At 46.5% G+C, this 23,129-nt stretch overlaps 1 protein-coding gene across 12 annotated transcripts in view; it reads left to right on the top strand.

Moving 5' to 3' along the window:
- The first annotated feature begins 3,714 nt into the window (after window positions 1-3,714).
- The window catches only part of LOC143935951 (microtubule-associated protein tau-like), a 117,335-nt gene continuing 97,920 nt past the window's right edge, over window positions 3,715-23,129 (top strand). For 10 of the 12 annotated variants that reach the window (XM_077460189.1, XM_077460187.1, XM_077460185.1 and 7 more), the window contains exon 1: window positions 3,944-4,098. The gene's annotated coding sequence lies outside the window, so the exon portion shown is untranslated. Of the gene's footprint in view, window positions 3,738-3,943; window positions 4,099-8,257; window positions 8,281-23,129 lie in introns of those variants that run through there. The other 2 variants (XM_077460183.1, XM_077460184.1) reach the window with 2 other exon arrangements.

Genomic DNA, 23,129 nt, shown 5'->3' with positions numbered 1-23,129 from the left:
CATGAAAAGTGTGGCGGGCATTTGTATAGCGCCCAGACCCCCCCCCCCCCGAGTCAATACTTTGTAGAACCAACTTTTACTGCAATTACAGCTACAAGTCTTTTTGTGGATGTCTCTACCAGATTTGCACATCTAGAGAGCAGTGGAGGCCCGTCCATAGGGGGCACATGGGCGCTGCCCCCCCCCCCCCCCAGCTGTAAAAGAAAAAAAAAAAACCTGCTCTGCGGCGCATTCCATCACGCCAAACAACTTCCGCCTGTAGTATCAGTATGGACGGGTGCTTTGTTGTTCTAGTTAAGAGGTCACTTTCAGTTTCCCTGTGCCAGAGGGAAACCGGAAGTGATGTCTCAAGCTCCGTGGAATGCACAGCCTGAGTGAATCTGGTAAGTAAGGCTCTAAGGTTGCAAAATAGGTGAAGGCGCTTGCAGTCCACTTAGCTGTTAGGAAATCGAATGACTATTTGCTTTCCTAACACTGAACCGCCTCTCTGCCAATTAGGTGCTCAGGTCTGTTAACTGTCACCTGATTGGCTGAAATGACAGACTCCACTATTGGACGCCTATGGAGGAAAGGACAGGAGTTGAGGTAGGCGAGAAGATGCACGAAGGACCCCGCTCGTCGCTATCATCCAATGCCCCACATTCGAGCGGGCACACTGACAGGGTTTGATGGATAGTTGGGCACAGTGGCTGGATTTGATGGGCACAGTGGCTGCATTTGATGGCACAGTGGCAGCGTTTGATGGGCACAGTGGCGCTTTTGACACAGTTGCTGCGTTTGATGGCACAGTGTCAGCGTTTGATGGGCACAGTGGCACGTTTGACACAGTTGCTGCGTTTGATGGCACAGTGGCTGTATTTAGTGGCTGTGTTTCATGGTATGGTGGCATTATTTGATGGGCACAGTAGAAGCGTTTGATGGGCGCAGTGGCAGCGTTTGATGGGCACAGTGGCTGTGTTTGATGGCACAGTGGCTTCGTTTTAAGGCAGTGACTGCAATTGATGTTTTTTTTCCAAAAATGTTTAGTTTGTTTGCACCCCCCCCCCCCCCCCCCCAATTTTGAGCACCAGCCGCCACTGCTAGAGAGTGATAATTTTGCCCATTCTACTTTGTAAAATAGCTAAAGCTCTGTCAGATTGGATGGAGAGTGTCTGTGAACAGCAATTTTCAAGTCTTGCCACAGCTTCTCAATCGGATTTAGGTCTGGACTTTGAACCATTCTAATACCTGAATATGCTTTGACCTAAGCCATTTCATTGTAGCTCCTGCTAGAATGTGAACCTCCGCTCAAGTCTCAAGTCTTTTGCAGACTCTAACAGGTTTTCTTCTAAGATTGCCCTGTATTTGGCTCCATCCATCTTCCCATCAACTCTGACCAACTTCCCTGTCCCTGCTGAAGAAAAGCATCCCCACATGGTGTGTTCAGGGTGATGTGCAGTGTTAGTTTTCCGTCACACATAGTGTTTTGCTTTTAGGCCAAAAAGTTCAATTTTGGTCTCATCTGACCAGAGCACCTTCTTCTGCATGTTTGCTGTGTACCCCATATGGCTTCTTTCAAACTTCAAATGGGATTTCTTATGGCTTTCTTCCAACAATGGCTTTCTTCTTGCCACTCTTCCATAAAGGCCAGATTTGTGGAGTGTAAGACTAATAGTTGTTCTGTGGACAGATTCTCCCACCTGAGCTGTTGTCTCTGCAACCCCTCCAGAGATACCATGGGCCTCTTGGAAAATATAGTATCTATTTGGGACTTTATATGAGGTAGGTTAGGGGCTATGCTACTACTATTAAAAATTGTTTTGTACTGTACCAATCATGTTTACTGTATACCAATAATTAGAATTGCATCATTATGATTGATAGTAGGTCCTCCCTGGGGTGATGTACCATATATATATGCTTCGGCATTCTCAGACTCTTCCCAGAGGTTACAGTACCACTACCACTTATCTATGTAATTTTATGGAACATGGTCTCATTGTATACTTTCTCTAAAAATTCTACTTTTGATAGTTGGTTGCCCCTGGAGACTACGTGCTTCATACAAAGTCCCAACCTTTCCCTTGTCCCCCTTTCCCTCATGACAGTCACCATGGGCCTCTTGCCTGCTTCTCTGATGAATGCTCTCCTTGCCCGGTCTGTTAGTGTAGGTGGACGGCCATGTCTTGGTAAGTTTGCGGTTGTGCCATACTCTTTCCATTTTCAGATGATGAATGGATGGATTGAACAGTGCTCCATGAGATGTTCAAAGTTTGAGATTTTTTTTATAACCTAACCCTGCTTTAAACTTCTCCACAACTTTATCCCTGACCTGCCTGGTGTGTTCCTTGGTCTTCATGAGAATAAAGAAAAAGGAGTTTGGTACTTTACACGTGACATACAACTGGGTAAAATTGTCAATCCATAATAATATATTTATTATCAAGTGACCCAGATTAAAGCTTACCTGCATGTCGGCTCCCGTGCGCATGCGCGGGAGTGACGTCATCGCGGCTTCGCCGCATGACAGCGGCGGAGCTGCGAGACCCCACCGAGAAGATGGATGCGCTGGACTACAGGGGACAGCGGTGACTTCGCTGGCTCCTGTGTCAGGTAAGTGACACATAATGGACTACTATGCGATGCATAGTAGTCCATTATGCTTTGCCTTTGCAGGGAATGAATGAGGAAGTAAACTCATCAGAGTTTACTTCCTCTTTAATCATATTATTTACCATATGCACATACACAAAATTGTAACATAGTGCGGTACCTAAGTTTATAAAGTGAGCATCGTGGCACATAATAAGATAAGGTAACAAAAGCCAATGTGTACTTCATATCATAAGATAAATGAAAATTGCAAAAAATGGATATCAGTATTACTGCATCCAAATTAGCTACGCGTTTCATGGATTTGTTCCACTTCCTCAGGAGAAGATACATATCATGTTTGCAAAAAATTTGTGTGTGTGTGTGTATATACATATAATATATATGTGTGTGTGTATATATATATATATATATATATATACACACATATATATATATCATATATATATATATATATATATATATATATATATATATATATATATATATATATTAATACAATACACAAATTATATATGTATGTGTATATATATATATATATATATATATATATATATATATATATATATATATGTGTGTGTGTGTGTGTAAAATATTTACAGAAATGTGAGGGGTGTACTCACTTTTGTGAGATATTATAATTATATAAAATGATGGAGACAGTATAGTAGAGCAGAGGGACCTTCTGGTTGGTTGGTGTGTAAACCATGCAGTGTCATATTTCAGTATATGGTGTGATGATGTTGCACATATCATACATGTAGAGGGGGAGGTGTTTTGTAGTCAGGGGTCACACTGCCATAGAAGCATAGAATAAAATTGGAGGAATAGTCCTCTATCACACCCAGGGAGAAGAGGGTCTCCCATTGGGGAGGAGGGATCCTCACACACAAAGGAAGATGGAGGGGGGAGGGAGGAGGAGAGACTGCTGCTGATCCTGTCTCCATGGCAACCCGCCGCAGGACCAGGCGGCTCTTTGCTCTGCCGCGCGCGCGCACCCCACCTACCCCGCCCCCTCCGGGAGCAGAACGTGCGGCCACGCGCACTGTCTCGATCTCTGTACAAAGTCTGAGAGGTGTTTTCCTCCAGTGGCTGGGGGCGCGCAGGCCACGCCCCTCGCCATTGACTTTGCACGGCGCAATAGGGTGAGTTAGCGCTGCAAAGCTGTGCCAAGTATCTCGTGTAGAGTGTATGGGGAGGGGGCTCAGTGCTGGGACCCTGGGAATGCCGCTGTCACTGTGTTATATGTAATAAGGACTGTCAGTGGGACCTGTGCAGTGCTGGGGAGTGATCAGTGCTGGTCTCCTGTCATTGTACGATCTCTGTCCGTACCATGTGTCCTCCTGTCTAATCCATCCCCTCCCCCTCTCCTCACGTGACCCGACTCTCCTGACAGCTCCCCCTGCGCGTCCCCGCCGCTCGCTCCCGCCTCCCTCTTGCTCCTCCAGCTCTGCGGACCGAGGAGACACCGACACCGGCCAGCACCAGCAGGATAGCAGCGGCCAGGTACCGGGGATGGGGAACGGTGTGCACCGGGCATGTGTGTGTCTGTGCGGTGATCTGCATCTGTGGGTGGAGTGTACTGTCCTAGTATAGAACAAGGGGTGATGTGCAATGTCCCCCTCTGGTATTGGGGGGTGATGTGCAATTCCCCCTCTTTAGTATTGGGGGTGATGTGCAATGCCCCCTCCCCCTCTTTAGTATTGGGGGTGATGTGCAATGCCCCCTCCCTTTAGTATTGGGGTGGGGGGGTGATGTCCTCCCCCTCCAGTATTGGGGGGGTGATGTGCAATGTCCCCCCCTCCAGTATTGGGGGGGGGGTGATGTGCAATGTCCCCCCCCCCCTCCAGTATTGGGTGTCCCCCCCCCCCTCCAGTATTGGGTGTCCCCCCCTCCAGTATTGGGGGGGGTGATGTGCAATGTTCCCCTCCAGTATTGGGGGGGTGATGTGCAATGTTCCCCTCCAGTATTGGGGGGGTGATGTGCAATGTCCCCCTCCAGTATTGGGGGGGGGGGGGGTGATGTGCAATGTCCCCCTCCAGTATTGGGGGGGGGGGGTGATGTGCAATGTCCCCCTCCAGTATTGGGGGGGGGTGATGTGCAATGTCCCCCTCCAGTATTGGGGGGGTGATGTGCAATGTCCCCCCTCCAGTATTGGGGGGGGTGATGTGCAATGTCCCCCCTCCAGTATTGGGGGGGGTGATGTGCAATGTCCCCCCTCCAGTATTGGGGGGGGGTAATGTGCAATGTCCTCCCCCTCCAGTATTGGGGAGGGAGGGGGATGATGTGCACTGTACCCTCCATCCCTCCATAGAATTGGGGGGGGGGGGTGCATGTGCACTGTCCCCTCCATAGAATTGGGGGGGGGGGGGTGCATGTGCACTGTCCTCTCCATAGAATTGGGGGGGGGGGTGCATGTGCACTGTCCCCTCCATAGAATTGGGGGGGGGGTGCATGTGCACTGTCCCCTCCATAGTATTGGAGGGGGGTGCATGTGCACTGTCCCCCCCATCCCTCCATAGAATTGGAGAAGGGGTGCATGTGCACTGTCCCCTCCATAGAATTGGAGGGGGGGTGCATGTGCACTGTTCCCCGCCCCCATCCCTCCATAGAATTGGAGGGGGGTGCATGTGCACTATCCCCTCCATAGGATTGGGGAGGGGGGGTGCAAATGCACTGTCCCCTCCATAGAATTGAGGAGGGGGGGGTGCAAGTGCACTGTCTCCTCCATAGAATTGAGGAGGGGGGGGGGGGTGCAAGTGCACTGTCCCCTCCATAGAATTGAGGAGGGGGGGGGGTGCAAGTGCACTGTCCCCTCCATAGAATTGAGGAGGGGGGGGGGGTGCAAGTGCACTGTCCCCTCCATAGAATTGAGGAGGGGGGGGGTGCAAGTGCACTGTCCCCTCCATAGAATTGAGGAGGGGGGGGGTGCAAGTGCACTGTCCCCTCCATAGAATTGAGGAGGGGGGGGGGTGCAAGTGCACTGTCCCCTCCATAGAATTGAGGAGGGGGGGGGTGCAAGTGCACTGTCCCCTCCATAGAATTGAGGAGGGGGGGGTGCAAGTGCACTGTCCCCTCCATAGAATTGAGGAGGGGGGGGTGCAAGTGCACTGTCCCCTCCATAGAATTGAGGAGGGGGGGGGGTGCAAGTGCACTGTCAATTGAGGAGGGGGGGGGGTGCAAGTGCACTGTCCCCTCCATAGAATTGAGGAGGGGGGGGTGCAAGTGCACTGTCCCCTCCATAGAATTGAGGAGGGGGGGGGTGCAAGTGCACTGTCCCCTCCATAGAATTGAGGAGGGGGGGTGCCAGTGCACTGTCCCCTCCATAGAATTGAGGAGGGGGGGTGCAAGTACACTGTCCCCCTCCCCTCTATAGAACCTCCATAGGATTGGGGAGGGGGGGTGCAGGTGCACTGTCCCCTATATAGGATTGGGGAAGGGGGGTGCGCAAGTGCACTGTCCCCTATATAGGATTGGGGAGGGGGGTGTGCAAGTGCACTGTCCCCTATATAAGATTGGGGAGGGGGGGTGCGCAAGTGCACTGTCCCCTATAAAGGATTGGGGAGGGGGGGGTGCGCAAGTGCACTGTCCCCTATATAGGATTGGGGAGGGGGGGTGCGCAAGTGCACTGTCCCCTATATAGGATTGGGGAGGGGGGTGCGCAAGTGCACTGTCCCCTATATAGGATTGGGGAGGGGGGTGCGCAAGTGCACTGTCCCCTCCATAGGATTGGGGAGGGGGGGTGCAAGTGCACTGTTCCCTCCATAGGATTGGGGAGGGGGGGTGCAAGTGCACTGTTCCCTCCATAGGATTGGGGAGGGGGGATGCATGTGCACTGTCCCCTCCATAGGATTTGGGAGTGTGCATGTGCACTGCCTTCTCCATATGATTGGGGGGGGGTGTGTGTGTGCATGTGCAATGTCCTGGGGGGGGGAGGGGTGCATGTCCACTGTCCCCTCCATAGGATTGGGGGGGGGGGTGTGCATGTGCACTGCCTTCTCCATAGGATTGGGGGGACATGTACACTGTCCCCTCTACAGGATTGGGGGGGGGGGGGCAATGTGCACTGTCCCCTCTACAGGATTGGGGGGGGGGCAATGTGCACTGTCCCCTCTACAGGATTGGGGGTGGGGGAGGGCAACAATGTGCACTGTCGTTCCATGGGGGGGGGGGGGGGTGGTGCTGTCATCACTCTGGGAGAGCATGGGGCACGTGAACATTCTATTGTATGTATGTATGTATGTATGTATGTATGTATGTGTGCATCTGTCTATCATCTCCATACATATAGATTTATAGATGATTCATGACTGTATGGTCATACTACTACTCTTTATGCACCTTCCCACAACCATCACCATGTGCACCACTACCGACTGCCGTTGCAAAGCGAGAACAAAGAATAGGATCTCCAGGAGCCCCCCACCCCCATCCTCATCCTCCACCATGACCACCTTCAATATCTGGGGAAAAAAAAAATCTTCCTAAGACATATCTAACATCCCCCCCCCCCCCCTTTCCAGAAATGTAGAGGCATGTGGTGGCACTAAATGGGTTAAAAGCGCTGAAGTGAGGCGGCGGATTGTGCTGCTGCTGCGAGGTGTGGCAGATCCAGCTTGGCTGTCTGTCATGGACATAGAAGGGGTTAAATTCTGCTTATCTGCATCACACTCCCCCCTCCCCCCCCTTCCAATCCATCCCATCGTGCACATACGTGTTTTGGTAGCGGCACCATGCATTGTGTGGTAGAGGTGAACACAGGAGTGATCGGGGGCTCTTTAAGCCATGTATTGTTCCATGATGCACCTATGTAATGGGGTTGGGTCTGTTCCTATGTAATTCTATAGAACACAGAGGTCGTTTTCCAGCACTGGGTGTAATTTAATATCTGATGTCCATTCTTATATAATGATATTGAATGTGGGGGGGTCATTTTACAGCGCTAGGAATGGGTTGATATCCTATGTCCATTTCTATATGATACTATAGAAATGGATCATTTTCCAGAACTGTTTAATGTCCAGTGCCCGTTCCTTTGTATTACAATAAAAAGTGGGGGTCATTTTCCAGCACTGGGTATTAGGTGATGCCCTACATCCATTTCTATATAATGCTATAGAAATGTGGGTCATTTGCCAGCACTGGGCATGGTTTAGTGTCCATTCCTTGATATTGCTATAGAAAGTGGGGATAATTTTTCAGCACTGGGTATAATTTTAATGTCCAGTGCCCGGTCCTTTGTATTACAATAAAAAGTGGGGACCATTTTTAAGCACTGGGTATTGGTTGATACCCCACATCCATTCCTATTCTATAGAAAAGTGGGGGTCATTTTTCAGCACTAGGGATTGGTTGATTCCCTATATCCATTCCTTTTATATTGCTATAGAAAGTGGGGATCATTTTTCAGCACTGAGTATAATTTAATGTCCAGCGTCTGATCCTATGTAATGCACTAAGTAGTGGGGATCATTTTCCAGCACTAGGTGTAATTTAACGTCCGGCTTATTCCTATGCTGGTGGACATGCAGACGGGATGCTGTGGCACGCAGTGTGCAGGCACGGTGACATAATCCTGATTAAACGCAGAGCATGCTGAATATAGATGGGTCATTTGCGCTCTGCTAGCATCTGGCACCAGCAGCATGGCTCCTGAGGGGCGTTGGCGTTGCATGCCCTCGCTGTGCGGTAGGTAGGACGCAGGAATTTCACGTTGTGCTCTCGTTCTTCCATTTCCAAGTATCCCATGCCTAATTTTTATTTATTAGACAATGTGTAATTGGATGTTCCAGTGTTATAATATCAGCAACAGTGCTTTTATATATATTTTTTATTTTTTTGTATAATTTTAAAATAATTATTATTGGGTATTATTATTAAACAATACCCACATGCAGCAACAACAGTGTTTTTTTTTAAATGTATTTTAATTTTAATTTTTTTTATTTTTTATTTTTTTATGAGATTGTGCGTGGACACACCCCTTGCAGCACAATGTCACTCCACTTTGCAGATGTTCGTCTATCTCTCTCGCACAGCAGTCCGCGCTGCGCCCTCGCTGGCTGTATCAATCCCGGCTTTTGTCTCTCTCCCAGCCCCGAACGCTCAGTCCTACAGAGCCCCTCCGCCACATCTGTTGGTAGTTTACTTTCCAAAACCATTTCACGTTTTTTTTTTTTTTTCTTTTTGTTCCTGCCTCCCTCCCCCTTCTGGAATACACAAGGGGGCCGACAGTGTCTCTTGTCCCTGGCTTTGGCAATGCTCCTCTCCCCCTCTCCTCTCTCTCTCTTTGTGTTACACAACAGCCAAAGCATTTAATTCTAGGTTTTATATCCCGCTATCAAAGCATCAGATTTGTTGTGAGCGCACCAATAATATCCTTTTGTCTTGTAGTCGGCCCTGAGCGAGTGCATCCATATCCCTCTGCGAGAACACACGCTTGCATTATATTGTAGTGGAATATATATATATATATATATATATATATATATATATATATATATATATATATATATATATATATATATATATATATATATATATAAATTATACATTTTTTTTTTTTTTTTTTTTCTTATTAAATGAAACCTTTTCTATTTCGATCATCCTATATAGAGAAGAATTTATTCCTTTGGAGCAGGGCCATGCTGGCATTGCTTGTGTGCAGCTATATCACTTTATAAACTAGGTTTATTTTTTTATTTTTTTATAGCTGAAAGATCAAATTGGATCATGGATTAAGTTATATTGTAGGCCATAGGACCCTGACTGTGAGCTCATCAGATTATCTGTGCGTGCGTTTTATTAATGGACTATAATATAAGCCTGAAGGCTCATCACTACCAGCTTCCAGGATATGCAAGGTCATATTCCATAAAGTGTTACCGCAAAATGCAAATCCTTAACAGTAACCCATAGCAACTAGTCAGATTCCATCTTGTACTGGACCATCTTCAGCAGAGTGATCTTTGATTGGTTGCTTTGGGTTCCGTATAGAGTCCACGTGGTTGTTATGGTAATTACACTTGCTTTTCAAGCGTCTTCACGTGGGTGGCTAGACGGTTGCCACTCTGAAAAACAATACCTTTGCGTTTGACGGTGGCGATGATGCAATATGTTGTTTCCTCACTGTTTGCTTAAACCCTTAAAATGGTTGCGGCGTGGCCCCATTGACTGAAAGTGGCATTCTGTTTTAAGCTGGTCATACATGGATCGGCATTCCCCCGGTTCAGCCGAGAATTCAATCTATCTATGGGCAGGCTGAATTTTACCCAAGTCAATCAATCGATTGACTTTGGTACAACTAGCATGTCAGATTTTTTACATGCGTTTACTACCAGTGTCTATAGCCGCTAGCAGTAATCATTGTGTTCTGCTGCCATTTTTCTTTTTAAATAATAAACATGTTCTACTTACTTTCTGTGTGCCATGCTTTTGCACAGAGCAGACTGGATCCTCCTCTTCTCAGGTCCCTGCTGGCTCTCCTGGCTCCCCGCCCCCCCCCCCCCCCCCGCGCCACTGAGTGCCCACCATGGCAAGACACCTGCTATGAGGGCACTCGTGTGGGCTTGCTCCCGAGCTGTCTGTTTGTGGCAGCAGCTCTTCACTTTTTTCCCCACATTTTGTTATGTTACAGCCTTATTCCAAAATGGATTAAATTAATTATTTTCCTCCAAAATTCTATAAATAATGACAATGTGAAAGACGTTTGTTTGAAATCCTTGCAAATTTATTTAAAAAAGAAAAAAAGATCACAAGTACGTACTGTAAGTATTCACTGCCTTTGCTCAATACTTTGTTGAAGCACCCTTGGCACCAATTACAGCCTCAAGTCGTTTGAGTATGATGCTACAAGCTTGGCACACCTATTTTTGGGCAGTTTCTCCCATAGCCATTTTCAGATCTCCCGAGATACTCAATGGGGTTCAAGTCTGGGCCACTCACGGACATTTAAAGAGTTGTTCCATAGCCACTTCTTTGTTATCTTGGCTGTGTGCTTAGGGTTGTTGTCCTGTTGGAAGATAAACCTTCGCCCCACTCTGAGGTCCAGAGCACACTGGAGCACGTTTTCATCAAGGATGTCTCTGTACATTGCTGCATTCATCTTTCCCTCGATCCTGACTAGTCTCCCAGTTCCTGCTGCTGAAAAACATCCCCACAGCAGGATGCTGCCACTACCATACTTCACTGTAGGGATGTTATTGGCCAGGTGATGAGCGGTGCCTGGTTTACACCAGACATGATGCTTGCCATTCAGGCCGAATAGTTTAATCTTTGTTTCATCAGACCAGAGACTTTTGTTTCTCGTGATCTGACATTTCTTCAGTTCTTTTGGCATACTCCAGGTGGGCTGTCATGTGCCTTTTACTGAGGAGTGGCTTCTGTCTGGCCATTCTACCATACAGGCCTGATTGGTGAAGTGCTGCAGAGATGGTGGTTCTTCTGGAAGGTTCTCCTCTCTCCACAGAGAAATGCTGGAGCTCTGTCAGAGTGACCATTGGTTCTCCTCCCTAAGGCCCTTCTCCCCCGATCGCTCATTTTGGCTGAGCGGCCGGCTCTAGGAAGAGTCTTGGTGGTTCCAAACTTCTTCCATGTACAGATGATGGAGGCCATTGTGCTCATTGGGACCTTCAATGCTGCAGAAGTTTTTCTGTACCTCAATACAATCCTGTCTCAGAGGTCTACAGACAATTCCTTGGACTTCATGGCTTGATTTGTGCTCTGACTTGCACTGTGGGACCTTTTAGACCCCTTTCACACCACACCGCACCTTGTGTTGGTGGTAAAACGCCGCTATTTTTAGCGGCGTTTTACCGCCGGATTTGCGGCGCATTTCGGCCGCTGGCGGCCCGCTTTTACCCCCCGCTAGCGGCCGCGAAAGGGTTAAAACCGCCGGTAATATGCCGCAATAGCGGCGTTTTGCCGGCGGCATTACAGCGCCGCCCCATTGATTTCAATGGGCAGCAGCGGTGGAGGAGCGGTAAACACACCGCTCCTTCACCGCTCCAAAGAAGCTGCTGGCAGGACTTTTTTCTGACGTCCTGCCAGCGCACCTCTGTAGTGTGAAAGCCCTCGGGGCTTTCACACTACACACAATGGTGCAGCTTCTTTAGGGCGTTTTGCAGGCGCTATTTTTAACGATATAGCGCCTGCAAAACGCCCTGGTGTGAAAGGGGTCTTGTATAGACAGGTATGTGCCTTTCCAAATCCTGTCCAATCAACTGAATTTACCACAGGTGGACTCTGGTCAAGTTGTAGAAACATCTCCAGGATGATCAGTGGAAACAGGAGGCACCTGAGCTCAATTTTGAGTGTCATGGCAAAGGCTGTGAATATTTCTATACCTGGAATTTTTTTCGTTTTTTATTTTTTAATAAATTTGCAAAGCTTTTAAACAAACTTCTTTCATGTTGTCCATTATCGGATATTGGTTGTAGAATTTTGAGGAAAATAACGAATTTAATCCATTTTGGAATAAGGCTGTAACATAAATAATGTGGAAAAGGTGAAGCACTGTAAGTATTAGGGGGGTTTGGAGGGGTGGGAGCTGCTCTCAGGTGTGTGTTGTGTGTTGTGTGTTTTTAAATTTTTTTTTTTTTTTTTTTTTGGTAAAAAAAAAACCTTCTGCCTTTTTAGAACCACTTTAAGGCTGGGTTCACACTGCTGCGGTGACCAGATCGGATGTGATTCGCACCGCACTGCAGTGCGACGCAAGTTCAGCCATACAGATAGTATGACTGAATTTGCATCACATCCGGCCGAAACTCACACAGGACCCTTTTTTTTTGGTCTGCAGCAGAATCGGATCGCATGGGTGTTCACACCATGCGATCCGATTCCTGTCCGAGTTTGCAGATCACACTGCGATATGCGAACTGATCTGGGGGTGTCATTAACGTTTCACTGACAATCCCAGCAGTTCGCATAGGGCAGTGTGAACTGCCGCCGGGAGGCATGCGATGCGGGAACCCGTAGCGGATTCGCAGCGTTCCCGCATCGCTGCAATGTGAACCCAGCCGAAGAGCTGGTTCACACCACATTAGTTGAGCTGCGTTTATCTGCACAGATTAAGGCATGCTTGACACCAGGGAACTTAGAATACAATAGTTCCCTATACGTCCTGTTCACACCATAACACTGCGTTGAGGTAAGTTGCATCAGGCGCAAGGCGTGGTTTTGCACCTCATGTTACTACATACCATCGCTTCACAGCGGAACTGTGCAGTCCACCACCTCAGTCCATCCCTGTTAATCCACTCGGCGGTTGGCGGGGAATACGGTGCATCTTGAGAGGCTCTCTTCCTTTCAGATAAGGAAGTAAAAGTCAAATTGATTTTGCAACATTTCAATAAAATAAAAAATAAAACGATAAACGGTGCCTTGCGTTGTGACAGCGCAAATCACCCCCCTTTATCGATGTACACCAACCTTCTTTTTAGCATGCAGGCTAGTGTAGAAGAGCTCTCATTGCTTTTTTGAGCAAACAGAGCTGTTACCCATAGCAACCAGTCAGAAAATGCTGGATTGTTTCGTAACCTATAGCAACCAGGCCTCCGTTTACTGGAGCTAGGTAGTGCCAGGTGACCGCACATTGCAGTTTTTGCTTAATTTTTTCTCAGCACAAACAGGATGAATCCTGATTGGCCTTTTAGAACACAGGGCCCCGTAGACTAGCGTTCGTTGTGTGACTGGAATCGTTATGCTGGAACTTAAAAACATTGGGAGATTTTTTTGATGATTAGGTTTACATGTGTGTGTGTTTTTTTTTTTTTCTCTCTGTGGATTTCCCATCATCCACCTGTCCATGCACGGTTTTGTTTTGCTGCCCTTGTGTGTCGGCTTTGAGGTGGAAGGCCATTTGTCTCGCTTGGCATTGACGGGAGCATTTTCTATCTCTGCTGAAGCACCAGCTTTGTCTGTCGGGGATAAATACCCCTTTTTAGCAGGAATGCATGTCAATGGATCATCTCCCTTTATCCATGACACGGCAGACATTGGTGTCACTGGATATTTTTAGTTCAAAATAAGGGATTGGTGATTGTTTTTTAGTGCTGTTGTCTATAAAATCTTGAACTCAGCAGGATTCATTAGGACAAGGCCTCATCTCCATGGAAACAAAGTGCTGGGCCAAAATGTTAAAGTAACACAGAGATATTCATTCTCTACAGCAGGGGGCGCAACCTACAGCAATCAAGCACATGATGAGGGTAATGTATCAAATCTGGAGCAGCTGTACATGGTAACCAATTGGTTTCTAGCCTTCATTTTCAAAGTGTAACTGAACAAGCTGAAGATAGAAGCATGCATAGTCGCTCTAGTTATAATAAATTCCCCTTCGATACTGTACCTGCATGGGCTCAGCGGTTGCTGTAGATGTTCGTGTATGTTGTGCAGAAGTTGGCCCGCCTATCCTTTTCCTCCTCTAAGTAAAACTTCTGGTTGCACAGATATACATGTGAAGGTGCAGGGATTGGATTGGGACTGATTTGAGGGGTGAAGGTGCAGTAATTGGGGGTGTGAAGGTACAGTAATTGGGGCTGGTCCACTGTCTGAAAGTACAGGAATTGGGACTGATCTGAGGAGTGGAGGTGCAGAGATTGGGGGTGAAGGTGCAGGAATTGGGAATTATCTGAGGGGACGAAGGTGCAGGGATTGGGAATTATCTGAGGGGACGAAGGTGCAGGGATTGGGGCTGAAGGTTCAGGAATTTTGTATGATCTGAGGGGTGGAGGTGCAGGGATTGGGAATGATCTGAGGGGTGGAGGTGCAGGGATTGGGAATGATCTGAGGGGTGGAGGTGCAGGGATTGGGAATGATCTGAGGGGTGGAGGTGCAGGGATTGGGAATGATCCGAGGGGACGAAGGTGCAGGGATTGGGAATGATCCGAGGGGACGAAGGTGCAGGGATTGGGAATGATCCGAGGGGACGAAGGTGCGGGGATTGGGGACGAAGGTGCGGGGATTGGGGACAAAGGTGCGGGGATTGGGGACAAAGGTGCGGGGATTGGGGACGAAGGTGCAGGGATTGGGAATGATCTGAGGGAATGAAGGTGCAGGGATTGGGAGCGATCTAAGGGGACAAAGGTGCAGGGATTGGGAACGATCTGAGGGGACGAAGGTGCAGGGATTGGGGCTGATCTGAGGGGACGAAGGTGCAGGGATTGGGAGCGATCTAAGGGGACAAAGGTGCAGGGATTGGGGCTGATCTGAGGGGACGAAGGTGCAGGGATTGGGGCTGATCTGAGGGGACGAAGGTGCAGGGATTGGGGCTGATCTGAGGGGACGAAGGTGCAGGGATTGGGCCTGATCTGAGGGGACGAAGGTGCAGGAATCTGCCATTAACAGTACAGCTATGTTTAAAAAAAAATAAACCATACAACTACGGTAGACTATTGTTCTCTGGAATGCATGTTTAATGCTTGTAAATTGTCAGTTAATGTGGAAAAGGTTGCTGAGCAATGCTGACCCCAGTTCTTCAGTATGGCTTACAGCACTTTACACTCCTAGAGAATGGAGCTGGTTATGAAATTAGTGCAGACTCATCATTTTTGAGAGTTGAATGTTTCATAACAAGTGACTGTTGGTCCTTTGCTGCTCATAACAATCTCATTCATCCTTCCCTTCTAATGTAGTATTAGCGGTTGTATTGGATCATCTAGTTGCTGGAAACATAGACTGTATGAGACAGCACTTTCTTCAGACATACAGGACCTTGCCGTGCATAGTACAGGTACAAGCAGGACCTTGCATCATTTAGAGCAGGTTAAGTATTGATGTTCTTGCACAATCCTTTTACAGGATATCTTCTTGAGTTATTCAGAAACCTTTTTAAAGCTGACCTCCTGGCAAACGCTAAAAACACATACAATATATATTTGCAATATGATGTTTTACTTTACTGTCAATCCTGTCCTGAGAGTTAAACTGCTCTGCCACACAGCCCAGCTTTGCTTGGCAGGGCAGGGAACCATTTTTTTTTCTTTCATACAGTCCTTAAATTGTAACAAACTGTAGGCCTTGGAACACCTTTTTTGTTGTGATGTACCTGAATGGATCTAAATCAAAGCTATACCTGAACTCGTCGCTTTTTTTCTTTTTCTTTAGCTGTTAAAACAACATTCAAGCCAGGTATGCTGTGTGTTCTCTTGTGCAATAACCACATATTAAAAATCTATTGAAATATTTAGGTTTGGGGTATGATAGATATGTTATGGAGAAGATTCGGGGGAGGTGTTTTGTAGTCTTGGGGTGACAATGCTGCTCATCCAAGATGGAGAGGGAGCCTTGTCTCTCTAAGACAGAAAGTGTGTTACTGGCAGGATCAGTGGGTGCTTCCTGTGCCCCTGTTGGAGGTCTGTCCTCACTTAAACGTAACGGTACCCCAGTGAAGACTGCTGATTGACTCTATACCCCACTGGCTACCCCGACTCCACAGATCCTCTGACACCTTGGGTTCCATTCTGTAATGGGATGTTATCAACGAGAAACTCACACAATGTCACTGAACCATTCAGAAAGTTTGCTAGCGTGAATATTAAACACAATAAACTATGTGATTAAACACAAACAATAAATGACAGTTGATTACAGTCAGTATTTATATGAAAACTGTGGATTCAATAATCACCGTAGGGGGTATATGTGGACAGGTGTACAATGGGACAAATGTTCAATATGCTCCAAAACATATATTAAACACCTTCCCACTGAGGCCTCAATACACACACACACACACACACACACACACACCAAATTGCAAGCGATCGGGTCACAGAACTGAAGAACGAGGAGAGGTCTGTGTAAACAAACTTCTTCCCGTGCTTCCTACAGTGGCTGTCACCGATTGTCTGTTCCCTTTTATAGGGAAAGACTATCGGTGACGTCACATGCCAGGCCACGCCCCCTACAATAAAAAAAAAAACACATAACATCATACATAACACACTACCCCCTAGTGGTTAACTGCTTCACTACCAGTGTCGTACACAGGAATCGGTGCATTTAAATAGCACTGATTGCTGTATAAATGACAATGTTGTCAAAAATGTCTGATGTGTCCGCCATAATGTAGCAGTCACAATAAAAATCGCTGATCGCCGCCATTACTAGTAAAAAAAAATTTGTAAAAATGCTATAAAACTATCCCCTATTTTGTAAACGCTATAACTTTTGCGCAAACCAATCAATAATCGCTAATTGCAATTTTTTTTTTTTTTATACCAAAAATATGTAGAAGAATATGTATCGGCCTAAACTGAGGGGAAAAAAATGTTTTTTTATATATTTTTTGGGGATATTTACTATAGCAAAAAGTAAAAAAGATTGCATTTTTTTTCAAAATTGTTGCTCTATTTTTGTTTAGGGCGCAAAAAATAAAAACTGCAGAGGTGATCAAATACCACCAAAAGAAAGCTCTATTTGTGGGGAAAAAAGGACACCAATTTTGTTTGGGAGCCACGTCGCACGACCGCGCAATTGTCAGTTAAAGCGTCCCAGTGCCGAATCGCAAAAAGGGGCTTGGTCCTTTGGCTGCAAATTGGTCCGGGGCTTAAGTGGTTAACCTGCACCCAAGGGCTCCCCCTAGGTTGTAATACAATAGTCAAACTACAAAATAGAACTGTGATGCTTTGCAAAAGATGATAAAAGTTCCTTGACTCCAGATATCTTCAGCTAGCCTGTAGTTTAACCACTGGAGATCCGCGCTATAGTCAAATGACGGCTACAGCGCGGATCTCCTTTTCCGGGACTACGTCTATTGACGTCGTCCCGTGCACGAGCGGCCTGCGCGCCCCCTGAGGGGCGTGCGCGGCGCGCTCTGTGATCGGCGAGTCTACGAGACTCGCCTGATCACCGATCCGTACAAGGGGTCGATCCCGACCCCTTATCACGTGATCAGCTGTCAGCCAATGACAGCTGATCATGTGATATAACGGAGCCGGTAATCGGCTATTATTCCTCCTCGCGCTGACAGCGCGAGGAGAAAAAAAAAAGCCGATCACCGGCGGCCGTGATCGGGACATTAGTCCTGATGACGGCCAGCCCTGCTAGTGCCCACCTGCCCCCTGCCAGTGCCCACCTGCCCCCTGCAAGTGCCACAAAAAAAAGTAAGTGCCACCCAGCAGTGCCCACAGTGCCACCCAGCAGTGCCCACAGTGCCACCCAGCAATTCCACCCAGCAGTGCCCACAGTGCCACCCAGAAGTGCCCATAATCTGCCTTAACAAAGGTGCTGCACCCCAGTGCCACATATCCGTGCCTATCAGTGCCCATCAGTCCCATTTATCAGTGGTACCTATCATTGCCCATCAGTGCCGCCTTATCTGTGCCCATCGGTGCTGCCTTATCTGTGCCTATTTGTGCCGCCTTAACTATGCCCATCAGTGCCCACCAGTGCAGCCCATCAGTGCCCACCAGTGCAGCCTATCAGTGCCGCCTCATCAGCGCACTTCAATGAAGGAGAAAAATGACCCGTTTGCAAAATTTTATAACAAACTATTAAACATGATTTTTTTTTATTTTTTTGCATCTTTTTTTGTTTGTTTAGCAAAAAATAAAACTCCCAGCTGTAATTAAATACCACCAAAAGAAAGCTCTATTTGTGGGAAAAAAATGATAAAAATTTCATTTGGGTACAGTGTTGTATGCCCGCGCAATTGTCATTCAAAGTGCATCAGCGCTGAAAGCTGAAAATTGGTCTGGGACTGAGGGGGGTTTAAGTGCCCAGTAAGCAAGTGGTTAAACTGCAGTATTTGTAATCCAGCAAGGCAAAAGAGAGAAAGCAAACTGTAGAATAAATGGTATGTTGATAACTGTTTAACTGAAGAAACTGAAGAAAAAGGGCACTTGTAACTTCCTCCTTATGTGTGAGTGTAATACAGTACTGACCTTACAGCACAGGGAATATCAAACCCCAGAGTTCAGTTGTATGTTGCCTGTGAATAAGTAGAATCACTCCTGTGGAACTACAAGTCTCGCCAGCAGTCTGTAAATAACTCGCTCAGCAAACAGTGCACTTTACTGTAATGGGCAGGTGCCCTCTCACCACAATAGAATCAGATACTTTGAGGCTCTGTCCGGACTCCCCTCCTGACGTCTCGGTCTCATGAAAAGATGGCGCCGCTGCGCTGTACCGCTCCTCCGGATGGCTGAGATGCAGGAAAACTTCCTGTATAGGCCGCAGTCTCCTGGTCACACACACAGACCTCCTGCTGGTAGGTATGGAATGGCGCCCAGAGAGCGTGAAAGATGGCCGCGCTGTTCCTTTTATTACTACATCCAGCAGTCTGTATTTTAGTTCAGGGCTGATCCAGCTAACGGTCCTTTCCTCCTCCAAACTATATCTCCCACAATGCTTTGCAGCTCTGCTTCTCAGGAATTAAAAGAAAGTCCTTACAGCATTAAAAGGACACTAGAGGGAGCCAAACTCCTTTGCAACCCCAACAACTGTAATGCCTTATATTAGCGAACCCTTGGCGACATAAAAAAGAGGCTCTAACCTTCTATTCTGTATCAAAAGCAAAAAAAAAAGTAAAGCTGTATGGATGGAGAGCCATAGACAAGTAATGTGTGTGTAAAGAGGGATTGGGGGGGGGGGGGTTCAGCTCACAGCTGGCATTCAAACCTTCAAGTCCTGCTGCTCATTGCTGTCAGCTCTAATAATGTGTGTCTATGGGGAAATCACCTGTCGGAGACACTTGACTAGGCAGCGAGATCTGGAGGAAGATGTGCCAAGTGTATGTCTCTTCCATCACTGGACTAGGACCCAGAGGTGACTCGAATGAAACCCCTCTCCCCCCAGGTGCATTAATTTCTTTTAAATTTAAAGGTGAAATGCACTTTTTGAACCACTTGCTGACCGCTGCATGTACATTTACGTCAGCAGAATTGCACGGCTGGGCAAATGGGCGTACAGGTACGTCCCTTTGAATTTGCCTCCATGTGGTCATGTGCGCGTGCGACCCTGCCGGGAGCTCCGTGAGTGGGATCGTGGGTCTGTCCGCGGGGATACCCGTGATCGCCTCACGGAGCTGAAGAATGGCGAGATGCTAATGTAAACAAACATCTCCTCTTTCTGCCTAGCGACAGTGTCACTGATCACCACTCCCTATGATCGGGAGCTATGATCAGTGATGTGTCACACACAGCCCCTCCCCCTAACAGAATCACTCCCTAGGACACACTTAACCCCTTCCTAACCAGCTAGTGGTTAACCCCTTCATGTCCAGCGTAATTTTTACAGTAATCGGTGCAATTTTATAGCATTGATCGCTATAAAAATTACAATGGTCTCAAAAATGTGTCAAAATTGTCCAACATGTCCGCCATAATGTCGCAGTCCCGATTAAAAATCGCAGATCACCACCATTACTAGTAAAAAAAATAAAAATAAAAATGGCATAAAAATATCCCCTATTTTGTAGACGCTATAACTTTTGCGCAAACCAATCAAACGCTGATATGTTTTTTTTTTGTTTTGTTTTGTTTTTTTACCAAAAATATGTAGAATACGTATCCTAAACCTGAGGAAAAAAATTTTTTTTTGGGGATACTTATTATAGGAAAAGGTGAAAAATAATGCTCCCTTTTTTTTTTTTTTTTCTAAATTGTCGCTCTATTTTTGTTTATAGCACAAAAAAAAATAAAAACCGCAGAGGTGATCAAATACCACCAAAAGCAAGCTCTATTTGTGGGGGAAAAAAGGGACATCAATTTTGTCTTTTGAGCCACGTCGCACGACCGCGCAATTGTCAGTTGAAGCGATGTAGTGCCGAATCGCAAAATGTGCACTGGTCTTTGGCCAGCAAAATGGTCCGGGGCTCAAGTGGTTAAACAGCAAAGCTCCTTTAACATATGCAGGCAAACAAGCAACTTTGCAATGAAACCTTTTTATTGTTTCCCTTTCCTCATGCTGTCCTTGGGGACTTATTAGAAGTCTACCAGTTCAGATTTTGCACTCCCGATGTCGTATGCAGACAGAACTATCCATGACGCCCTTTGCTCAGTCGTCCTGGTTGAGTGGTACTAGGTGTCATTTGGTCCAGTAGACTGATGACATCTTGTGGCAAAAAAGAGGTACTGTAGGGGACTGTTCTGGATTAAAGACAAGTAATGCCCCACAGCTAGGCTTTTACTATAGCCACCCATGAAGTAACTTTGCAAAGTCTTGGACGCAGTGTAGGCAGAGACTGATCTATCTTATATACAGGAGCGCTCGTGCAACTTTTTTTCCTTTTTTTTTTTTTTTTTTTCACCTCACATGTGATTGCTTCCATAAGACTGTTATCACCAACTGACTAGTGTTTGGATCTCTGCACCTTTACTGGTAATGTGATGGCAAACTTTCGGCGTGTGTTTGTGCACATGTTGTGGGGGCTTAATTTGGTATACGAAGAGGCATTTGCACTGTTGTGCAGGTACTTGTGAGCGCTAGCCAGCCTGGACATGTGTTCTGTAAATGGTAGAAAATGGCCTATCCTGACATGGCAGATCAGGCAGTGTAGGTCTGTGTTGTGTGAAATTTGAATTAACCAGATGTGGGGAACAGTGGAGGGTGCACTTATTTCTTTAAAAGTGCTCCTTTAAGACATTGGCATGTTGCAGTGCCGTCATGTATCGCCCTTCCCTAAACATGTAGGGCATTCATTTTGTCTTTCAGATAGAAAGGTACTCTGGGGACATTCTGGATTACAAATGTCGCTGTAATCCAGTGCTTAAAGCAGTCAGGTTTGCAGGCGTTGTTACTGGGAGCACAGCCCAAGACCGGGACCCAGCTCATCCGATGGGAAAAAACAGCCTCCTATTTCCAGCGTGTTGTGACTGTTATACTAATGGGGGATCCTAATTATCATGGTGTGTGTTCCTGCCATATTTTGTGGGATAACTGTAGTTTTTATTTGAATGTTATGCAGGAGAGAACATCTTGGTGTGTGTGGTGTTTGTTTTTTTTTTTTTTGTTTAATTCTTTGACCACTTCAGCCCCGGACCATTTTACCCCCTCCTGACCAGAGCACTTTTTGCGATTCGGCACTGCGTCGCTTTAACTGACAATTGCGCGGTTGTGCGACATTGCACCCAAACAAAATTGACATCCTTTTTGCCCACAAATAGTGCTTTCTTTTTGGTGGTATTTGACCATCTCCCTACAGTTTTTTTATTTTTTGCGCTATAAACAAAAAAAAAAGCAACAATTGTTTGAAAAAAAACACTTTTTTTTTTCACTTTTTGCTATAATAAATATCCCCAAAAATATATAAAAAAAACGTTTTTCTCAGTTTCGTCTGATCTGTATTCTTCTTCATATTTTTGGTAAAAAAAAAAAAAATCGCAAAAAGCGTATATTGATTGGTTTGCGCAAAAGTTATGGCGTCTATTTTTATGGCATTTTTATTATTAGTTTTTTTTTTTTATTAGTAATGGTGACGATCTGTGATTTTTATTGGGACTGCGACATTATGGTGAACACTTTTGACACTATTTTGGGACCATTGTCATTTATGCAGCGATTAGTGCTATAAAAATGCACTGATTACTGTGTAAATGACACTGTCAGGGAAGGGATTGACCACTAGGGGCGATGAAGGGGTTAAGTGGGTTCTAGTTTTATGGCATTTTTATTATTTTTTATTTTTATTAGTAATGGCGGTGATCTGTGATTATTTTTATTTTTTGGGACTGCAACATTAACGCGGACGCTTTTGACACTATTTTGGGACCATTGTCTTTCATACAGCGATCAGTGCTATAAAAATGCACTGATTACTGTGTAAATGATGCTGGCAGGGAAGGGGGTAACCACTAGGGTGGCGATTAAGAGGCTGAGTGTGTCCTAGGGAGTGATTCTAACTGGGGGCTTCAAGTCACATGATGGTGATCACTGCTCTCGATGACAGGGAGCAGTGATCTGTCATGTCACAAGGCAGAAAGGGGAAATGCCTTGTTTATACACGCACTTCCCTGTTCTGAGGTTTCGTGACATGATCGCCGGTAGACCGGCGGGCATGGTCATGCTGTATGCGGCGTGCGCCTGCTATTGCCTCCTTAAAAGGGACGTAAAGGTGCACCCATTTGCCCACCGCTACCATTGTGCCAACGTATAATGGCGTGCAACGGTCGGCAAGTGGTTAAACTCCACTTTTGTTAAGAAAAAAAACATTTCCCCTGGGTGATCTATATACAGTGCAAGAATTATAATAACCTTTGTTGCAGATTCCTATTTTTTTTTGTTATTCTGAATAAATCCATGTGTGTTTGTGCTGAGTGAGTCTAAGGCGCCTTTCACACTGGGGCGGAAGGAGTGTCAGCGGTAAAGTGCTGCTATTTTTGACAGTGCTTTACCATCGGATTTGCGGTGCTATTCGGCTGCTAGCAGGTTTACCCCCCCCCCCCTGCTAGCAACCGAGAAAGGGTTAAAAACCACCACAAACTGCCTCTGCAGAGGCTATTTGCCGGTGGTATAGCTGCGCTGCCCCATTGATTTCAATGGGCAGGAGTGGGGTATACACCGCTTCCTCACCGCTCCAAAGATGCTGCTAGCAGGAC

This window comes from Lithobates pipiens, unplaced genomic scaffold (genome assembly GCF_037356315.1).
Source record: "Lithobates pipiens isolate NorthernLeopardFrog02 unplaced genomic scaffold, aLitPip1_a1.2 Scaffold_28, whole genome shotgun sequence".
Lineage (NCBI taxonomy): Eukaryota > Metazoa > Chordata > Amphibia > Anura > Ranidae > Lithobates > Lithobates pipiens.
The sequence above is the reverse complement of the archived record's forward strand: the minus strand, read 5'-3'. Positions and strand labels throughout refer to the sequence as shown.